This window comes from Psammomys obesus, unplaced genomic scaffold (assembly GCF_907164565.1).
Source record: "Psammomys obesus unplaced genomic scaffold, mPsaObe1.curated_primary_1811, whole genome shotgun sequence".
NCBI classification, from domain to species: domain Eukaryota; kingdom Metazoa; phylum Chordata; class Mammalia; order Rodentia; family Muridae; genus Psammomys; species Psammomys obesus.
Window position 1 is genome coordinate 11,847,262 of NW_026590699.1, and position 10,148 is coordinate 11,857,409.

The 10,148-nt window shown below is 37.4% G+C and overlaps 1 pseudogene; it reads right to left on the reverse strand.

Moving 5' to 3' along the window:
* Positions 1 to 6,556: 6,556 nt before the first annotated feature.
* LOC129677825 (protein SREK1IP1-like) lies at positions 6,557 to 9,518 on the reverse strand (annotated as a pseudogene).
* Between the last annotated feature and the right edge of the window lie 630 nt (positions 9,519 to 10,148).

A 10,148-nucleotide genomic window follows, 5' to 3' on the forward strand; every position in this document is an offset into this window, starting at 1 on the left:
TTGAGTACTTCTATGCTATTTTTGTAAAAGATGTTTTATAGAAATATTCTATAAAATGAAACATGGAATTTTATTGTCCATAATCACTTCTTATTTTTTCCATAAGGCTTGAATTAAAGTTAAGACTTAACCTTTTCTGTATCATTTCTGTGTGCCAAGTCATAGGAACATAAAAATAAGGAAATCTCCATATGATATGGTGAAATACAGCATCTAGCAGGCAAGAATTTCTGTCTAGCACTATCAAATGACCCTTGGAACATTATATGACTCATTTGTGATTTCAGAACTTTATTTGTAAATTCAGTATTTCCTATTCTCCAAATTAACTCTCTACTCTCTAAAGCTGAGAACACAGAAACTTTTTATATTTTTTCTTAAAATTGTGCTTCTGTTGAACTGCCCTATGCTGAAGCAGTGATGGTCCTGAATGAGAGAAGCTAAGCACAAAGTCTCGGTAGTGCTGAAACAGGCTAAAGGCAGAGGATTAACCTAAGGGTAGCTGGCTTGCTCCTGTGTGACACCTGTAAGCAGAAACTCGTCGCTGCTTCTTTATCACTAATATGGGGCAAGCATCATCTTTGTTATCCTTCACAGTTTACAGTGGAGGCCACACACTTGGAACCTTGATGGATAGCTAACAAAATCTTTTTTCTAGATAGGATTTTAGCTGTCATTTTAATAGGTTTAGAGGAGCCATAAATATAAAGTACATTTTGAGCACTTTTCATTCAATGATTAATTTAGGTGTTAATAAAAAATCTAAAGACTTATATAAACTAAAATAAATAAATAAATAAGCAAAATGAGTGAGACCAAGATTTTCTTGCTAATAATTGCTCATTCCACCCAAGATATTAAATTGTTATTTGGAATTTTTTTCATTTACGCATGAGAAATCTAAAGCACGGAGGGTTTTTTTTTTATTTTATTTTTTTTCTTATCAGTTACATTTTATTAACTCTGTATCCCAGCCGTGTCCCAATCCCTCATTCCCTCCCAATCCCTCCCTCCCTCCCTCCCTCATCTCCACCGTGCCCCTTGCCAAGTCCACTGATAGGGGGAACTCCTCCCCATTCAGCTGATCCTGTTTTATCAGGTATCTTCAGGACTGGCTGCAAAGCTCTCCTCTGTGGCCTAACAGGACTGCTCCTCCCTTGGGGAGTGGGGAGGCCAAAGAGCCAGTCATTGAGTTCCTGTTAGAAATAGTCCTTGTTCCCCTCACTATGGGAAATCAATTGGTTACTGAGCTACCACAGGCTACATCTGAGCAGAGGTTCTAGGTTACATTCATACATGGTCCTTGGTTGCATGTCATTCTCAGAAAAGACCCTGTGCCCAAGCACGGAGGTTTTTCCACACGTTTTTAGCCCAACACTGGGACTCAAGTGCAGCGGGGATTTATTGCCATGTAAACCATCACTGAGCTTGTGACCTTTCTACCATGAGGTACTAGACATCCTGTCTTCACCTTGGGATACTCTCCACCATTCTGATAACCAAGATCCTCAATGCCCAAAATATTCTAGAGCTTTACTTTCCAAAATACCTTTAAGAAAACTCTGTCACTTCTTCCTTTCGCTCCTTTACACACAAACACTCTTTCATGCGTGCATAGGAACAGACATACATACACATTCTGATATATATATACCATCAATTACATCATTCTCATCACCATAGTAATATTTCAGATGGCCTCTTACTCCAGAAAGTTAATTTTATTATCCCTTTCGATTTATATTTGTGACTTAGCATTAACATCAAATCGTCCCCATAGGATCCGGTTGAATAATATTTCGGTGGAGGGCACAAAGGAGGTATTTCATGGTAGGTAGGAATGAGGAAACAGATTACATCAAAGAAGAATAAGTGTTTCTCATTTACCAGAGCTCAGTCAATGCACTTTGGACCCTAATTAACTAGAAACATATGCCTTGCAATGGATTTAATTTGATCTCAGTAATACATGCATCTTTGAACCATGAATTCTTCAGTGTATGCTAAACAAAACTAAGATGTTTCAACAAGTTAATGCATGCCATTTGGACTTAATACAGGTAGTAATTAGTCCAGTAGATGTGTATGAATTTAATGGTTAACATCTATTTTATTTACAAATAAAGTAGCCTTGTGAATTACAGGGAAAATGACATTTTAAAAGGAAAACACACACAAAAAGTTAATTCACAGGTGCCAATTTTGTGAGTTTTGTCCAAGTCTGGAAAGTACTGAACTCAGCATGGTTGCTGGTTTTTCATACTCTCTACTTTTATTCTAAATTAAAGTTTGCTATTATCAAAAGGAGAAAGTTTTGAAGAGTTATTTTTGAGCAATCAAAGGTCAAGGCAAATTAAAGATCTTCAAAAACTGACATAAGACAAACTTCAACTTCAAATGGATACTTGAGCAGGATAAAACCACAGGCCACTGATCCTGGAATCGCTAATTGTAAAGTCATCAAAGTTTTTTCAGACCAAATGAGATGGCTAGCAAGAAACAACAACAAAATAGACCCAGGAAAGGAGACAACACTGCATTCAACAGACACAGTGCTTATGAAAGTCAGTAAGTAGAGAAATTATGATGACATTGCCAACCAATAAAAAGATGCCTGCATTTCAGTATTGTATGGCAGAGCCATGAACATATTTTAAGTTTTTAAATTATGCCTGATTTGTTTATTGCATTTTGGTTTGAGGGTAGTGTGATGGGGGACTGGAAAGAGTGTGTGTTTGTGTGTGTGTGTGATTCAATTTTGCTTTCCATCATGTGGTTTGTCATTCATGATGGCAGATATCTTTGTCTGTTGAGCTACCTTGCATACTCCATATCTTTTAATTTAAAAATCACAACATAAATAGAACAAAGTTCAGTATGAGAAACTAAATATTGTTTAAATCTTAGGAAAATGTAATATCAAACCCGTTTAGAAATTTTAAGAATTTTTTCAAAGAGCAATCTCTTTAAAGTCTGCCTTTAAGCCTCAGGCACCTGAGTAACTCATGCCTGAGTACACAATGACTCACTCAATCTTTTAACATGACTCAACACCTAAGTCTTATCACATCATAGAGTCCCCTGTCTTCATTGCTGAGTACAGTAAATCATTATTCTTCTACTTTGTGCTTCATGGTGTCTTTGATATCTGCCTTGAGTCATATAAAAATCATTATTCTTTTGAAAGTTAACTACTTTTGCATATTACACCTTCAGTATAAAAAACATTTTTATTTTGATAGATTTAAGTAGAACTTATAAAAGGACTTAAGGGATATTTTTCATTTCTGTAATATTGCTTCTTGACATCCATTAACCCAATGCAAGAACTGTCTATATGAGGTTTCTCATTGCCCTTTAATAAGGTATTATTGATTTTACCAATGTTTTCCTTCTTTGGTTTATTTCCATTTTCACCATATTTTTATTACTGTTGGAAATCAATGCATTGCTCATTTAAATTCCAATAGGTCACCAGTTTACTGACCCTGTGTTATATAAGGCTTAATTAAACTAACTAGCATATTTAGATAAAACTTTAATCCTAAAATATTGATAGTAAATAGTCTTTTAGAATTCAGGGTTGAAATTTTTTGTCTAAATCTCATAATGCTTATAAATCTTTAAATAAAATGGTCACGTTTTCTTCCTTTCTTTTATTTTTTGAAGTAAAGTAGTTCCAGTCAAATGAAAATAACCCTGGCATGGATAGGCATATATAAATGATTTAATTAGAATGTAACTTAAATTAAGAAATTGCTCACTATATTAGCTATGTTAGTTGTGTGAGTTTTATCTTCACTCTTCAAATGACTGTTATGAAGGACTAATTTATTTAATGTTTACACATAATCAAGTGTTTATGAAGTACTTCCTCTATAAACCATACTTACAGAATTATTTGTCTATGTAAAGAATCAAAATGAATCAGTTTCTGATATTTTAACTTTTTGCATTGCTTCAGTGAAATATACAATAGTATACTTTTAAAGGTAGCTTGCAGTGTATTGTTTATTTCTGTGTACTTATTTATGAGTTTCATCAAAGAGGTTTTTTTTTTACCATTAAAATCTTTTACTTTCTATAGCAGATTACTGAGTGGAGGGGCTGATTATATATAACATTTCTGAATCATTAGCTTTGTCACAACCCAAGGGGGAGAAAACCCTTACAAGTCAACTTACATTTTCTTACAATTAAGAGAAATAAAATTTACTAATATGATGAACTCTTCATTTACAACTACTGTCATTTCTAAAATGTAACATACACAATGGGACAAGGGCATTTCTTTATGCAGTATTCGCTATTTCTTTTTAAGTTTAAAATTAAAAAACCTTAAATTCACTTGCACATGTGTGTCTGTGAGCATCCGCTAGATACTCATGGGTACCACAGAGGTCAGATGAAGGTACCTATGCCCTCAGAGCTGGAGTGACAGGTCCAGGTGGCTAGGACCCTCCCTGTAAGGATGCTGGGAATTGAACTGAGGTCCTCTCTGAGGGCAGCAAGCACATTTAACTGCAGAGCCACCTTTCCAGCTCCCCTGCTGTTATTTAAAAAGGATTTTTAAAATTTTTATAATGATACTAATTTTTATTCATCCAGATAAGGAACCTAACTTTCAAAAATTAGCATAGACAAAACAAATCTTTAAAAATCTAGAAGTTCTGTGCATTAGTCTCAATAACTGAATAAACTCTAAATAAAATTCTTCTTTATGGGCCAAGAGAGTAACCAGTTAGTAGAAAAACTGCAGATGCAATGCTAGGGTAGGGTGTGGGTGTGACTTTTGAGGGATGTGAGCAGAGGTGAGGGTACATTAAGAGACTTTTGAGGACCCAAGTTGGCTAGAGAATGCCAGTTTGGGTGGTGGGCAAGAGAGACTTGATAAAGCTCTCCAGCCTGCAAAGCCAAGTGTACATACCTGATCTCATGGACATGAATTTGTCCTCAGCCACGTCTTTACTAACCAATTTTAAGATGCATAAGTGCACCTTAGGAAGGTACTTAGAAACTCTGGTGCTGCTCCATGATAACAGGCCGTTTTCAATGCTTTTATGGCATGATGTGTTAACTAACGTGTTGATATTAGAGAATACTAGATGGTAAACTGCTCTACACTGACCACCATGAATTAAAAATGTAAGAAACATTTAAATCCAATATTATGTCATTGATAACTGCTTACTCATATACTCATTTCATTATTATACAAAGGCTTTCATGATGCTACCTCCAAGTCTTCCATTTCAGTGGACTTGGGGAGTGGCATGCATGCAGAAAGGGGAGGGAGGGTGGGATCGGGAGGGGAGGAGGGAGGGGCTTATGGGGGGATACAAAATGAATAAAGTGTAATTAATAAAAAATTTTTAAAAAAGGAAAAAAAGTACAGAATGAAAAATCTTAATTTAAAAATTTTCACAGTGCGGCTAAGATTTGTGACTGAAGCGAAAGAGGAATATCAACATCGATTATCTGTGAATCCAGAAGTTCAGTGTGAAACTCACTTCAAAACCATTTCAGAAACACAAATATATGCGAACATTCATAAAAATGGCCATAATTCTCATATATGTAAGTATCATATACACTAGATATAATAGAAATCAGGTTTAATGAGGATTTTGCTGAGGTAGCACTGTAAGACATGCCAGGACAGCACATTTATAAACCAACCCAGGATCTACCCTAATAATCCTGACCAGCACAGAATCTCCCTGCCAGACCGTCTAGTAAGCTAAGTGATTCTCTTTAAAAGGGGGACATTTATTGTTATAAAAACATGCATTTCACAAAACATTGACACTTTGTTATAGATACTTTCATTATTATCTTCCTGTAGATCCTATTCATTTAAAAACTTACTACCTGCTGAGCATAGTAGAGCACGCCTATGGTCCTGGCACTCAGGAGGCAGAGGCAGGAGGATCATTGTGGGTTTGAGGCCAGCCTGGTTTACAAAGCGAGTTCAGGATAGCCAAGGCTACATGGTGAAACTCTGTCTCAAAAAATCAACCAAACAAGAAAACAAACAACAACAAAAGCCCAAAACCTTAGCCCTTAAGGTCATTAAAGGAGTTTTATCCTCAATAATATTATTTAAAAAGCCTAGAGATTAAAAACAAGAGTGAAGAACCTCACTATCTTCATACATCACAGAGGACATATAGCTGTTCAGTGTGAAGAGCAAGGCACTACCACCAATGGAGCGTCCTCACCGGGGCAGACGTGGTGCACACTGCTATGTAGATTGTTGGACTGCCGTAAAGCATGTGCTAGTTCACTGACCAAGTGACGGCGCTGGCCTAACACACAGAACACAAACAGCCAGCGTGCGCTGCTTTGTATGTACACTTACCTATACTTGAGGCACTGCCGCCAAGAAAGAACGTGGGTTTAATACAGATGGGCAGAGAGATAAGGGTCTGTGAAAATGCCTTCATGGAAGAGGCTGGGATTCGCTACGAAGTATAATTACATAACAGTTCCAAGGAAGGTACAATGATTGTAAAAACTAAATTCGTCAATTTTCTGAGTCACGCCAAAGACTCAGTTACTTTTTCATGAATTCAGAATGACTAAGGGAAGAGTGCTTTTTCATTTTTCTCTTCTTTACCTTTTTGGGGTGTTTTTCATTTCTTCATTGGTTCTTTTACTTTTTCCTTTCCCTTTTTCTTTCTTCTGATACTTTTGTTTCTTTTGTTTTGAAGAGTCCTCTTCAGTGGAGCTGGAATAAGACTTTTTTCTCTTTATTTTTAATTTAATTTTCTCCTTGCTTGTTTTTGTTTTCTTCTCCTCCTCTTCATTTATTCTTTTCTCCTGCAGAGCCTGCAGTTTGCTCCGTTTTTCATCGTTTTTATCATGTCTTCACTACTTGTGCTGCTGACATGCACCACCATGTTGTTTTGGCAGTCTACCCAGAGAAATTTGCGGCTCTCAAAAGTCAGATGACCAGAGTGGCCACATTTTCTGCAGCTTGCCCTGACATTGTCCTTGTTGCAACCTGAGACTGCCTTGACACAGATGAGTGGGGTCACTGGAGTCCTGGGATTTCAAGATCCTGTTAGGTTCAAGTCCATTGGGAGGACAATGTATAATCAGAGCGATCTCTCCCACCTGGCCACAACTTCCATCAAAGAGTTTTTTCATTTAGTTCAGAGTGCCCATAAATTTGACTTGAGTAGCTTCAGCTATTGGTCCTATTATATTGGGTTTTTATAAGTTTTAAGGTCTTAAAACTATTTCAGCAATATATTAAAATAAATTTGCACATGAGTGTGTGGAATATGCACTTTCTTCTCTAGATAATTATCTAGTTCTTCCAACATCATTTGTAGAAAAACACCTAAGCTCCTAATTAATCATATAAATCATTTATGGTAAAAATAAATTAATGCAAAAAATAATTTGATCAATATGTTTATTAACTTTTCTTGATTTATTAATCTAGCAATCTTTCATTTAATCATAACTAAGCTGTGTTTTTTTATCATATGCTGGAGAGGATTTTTTTTAATTAATTACACTTTATTCATTTTGTATCCCCCCATAAGCCCCTCCCTCCTCCCCTCCTGGTCCCACCCTCCCCCCCCTTTCTGCATGCATGCCCCTTCCCAAGTCCACTGATAGGGAAGGTCCTTCTCTCCTTCTTTCTGATCTTAGTCATCAGAAGTGGCTGCATTGTCAGGGTTCTAGGTTATCTCCACGGGTAGTCCTTGGTTGGAATATAAGTCTCTGGGAAGTTCCCTGTGTTCAAATTATCCTGTTCTGTTGCTCTCCTTGTGGAGTTCCCGTCCCCTCCAGCTCTTACTATTTCCCACTTCTTACATAAAATTCCATTCACTCTGCCCGACAGTTGCCATCAGGCTCAGCATCTGCTTTGACAGTCTGCACTGCAGAGGCTTTCAGAGGCCCTCTGTGGCAGGTTCTGAGGTTTTTTCCTGTTTTCTTCTGGTTTTCAGAGGCCCTCTGTAGCAGGTTCCTAGGTTGTTTACTGTTTTCTTTTTCTTCTGATGTCCATCTTCTTTGCCTTTCAGGATGGGGATTGAACATTTTAGTTAGGGTCCTCTCTTTTGCTTAGTTTCTTTAGATGTACAGATTTTAGTGGGTTTATTCTATGTTGTATGTTTATATGAGTGAGTATATACCATGTGTGTCTTTCTGCTTCTGGGACAACTCACTCAGGATGATCCTTTCCAGGTCCCACCATTTACCTGCAAATTTCATGATTTCCTTAATTTTCATTGCTGAGTAATACTCCATTGTATAGATGTACCACAATTTCTGCATCCATTCTTCAGTTGAGGGGCATCTGGGCTGTTTCCAGCTTCTGGCTATTACAAATAAGGCTGCTACAAACATGGTTGAGCAAATGTCCTTTTTGTGTACTTGAGCCTCTTTTGGGTATATGCCTAAGAGTAGATTGTAGTATGGTTATCCTGTTCTATAGCTCTAATATCCACTGTTTTTACATTTTTTATTAATTACACTTTATTCATTTTGTATCCCCCCATCAGCCCCTTTTAAGTGAGCACATGCCATGTGCATCTTTCTGGGTCTGGGTTATCTCACTTGAGATGATCCTAGTTCCATTCCATGATCTTGAGAATATCAACTTGCAAAGTTTTCAGAAGGTTTGAAACAATTCAGCATAGACTCATAAAATATGGGCAGCATATATTCTATTCTTCTTCAGAAAAGTCATTTTATATTGATTATTGAGAACACATATAATATTGAGAATAGGTAACACTATTTTGGCGTTTTTTTCTTTTGGAATAGATTTTACAGCTGATTATTTAAATGGACCTAGGGACAAGTATTTTCCAATTAATGCTTGAATATCCTTTTATGCATTTTCTGTTTTAGGGATGGAAGATGGCCAGAGTGTAAAAGCTCTTGCTGTGCAAGCTTGATTTTTTTTTCTATTATCTTAGAATAGACAGTGTTACACGTTCAACTCTCAGTCTAACAGGCCACAAATGCTAGTTATCTAGACTGGATTCTATCCGTTCAAGCAGAGAAAAGGCAAGATGCTAGCTATTGACTCTCTCAGAAGGGACTCCACCATTTCTAAGTAAATGTCTTCGTACATGTTTTGGAGCTTTGCTGTTTGTTTGTGATTGACCACCTCCATGAGAAACTGATGAACTTCACATGATTGTTGTACCATTTGAACATAAATTATGTGACCAATATCCATTCACATCTTTCTACACCAATATGTGGTGTCCCAGCTTCTAGATATCATTACTCAATGTTATTTTCCAAAGAATATTTATGGTGTCTGGACTCCACCTATTGATTAGAGAGTGAGACAGGAGAACTGTTTTAATATCCAAGTTCTCTGTCCTTCAATGTGTGTTAATTAAACTTCTTGTCACTGTGCTTAATATCTTAGACAACTTTTAAGGCCGATAGGCTTTTGTGGGTCCATAATGTCAGAAGTTTCAATGCGCCCCTAGCATGTTCTTTTCCACAGCCCTTCCCCGCTACCCTCTATCAACTACTGCCATGCCTCATGCTATTGAACTGATAGCCTCTGTTTCTTTAATTATTATTACTGTTATATACATGCATGTAAGTCAGCTTTTGGTGGTGGTGTTTGGTAAATGGTCTCAAGGCTGATCACTTTGTGTTGGACAACCAACAAGGAGCTACTCCCTGGGAGAGCATAATTTTCCTATTCCTGAGGTAAAACCCCAAGAAATTTCCCCCTTCCATGTTAACGTGTCCATTGATAAAAGCATTGTTCCAGTCTTCTTTATGCAGCTAGTTCTAGGAAACTACACAGCATACTTGTTTTGTTTTTAATATTAGTTACAGTTTGTTAACTTTGTATCCCTACTCTATCCCACTCCCTCTTTCCCTCCCAATCCCACCCTCCCACGCTCATCTCCTCCCTGCTCCTTTCCAAGTCCACTGATAGGAGAGAACCTCCTCCCCTTCCATCTGATACTGGTTTATCAGGTGTCTTCAGGACTGGCTGCAAAGTCCTCCTCTGTGGCCTAGGAAGGCTGCTTCTCCCTGGGGGGGGGGGGGGTTTAAAGAGTTTGCCATCGAGTTCATGTCAGAAACAATCCCTAATCTTTCCACCCACTCTTTTACAATCTTCCCTTAGCCATAGACTCAGGAGGGGTGGTGTA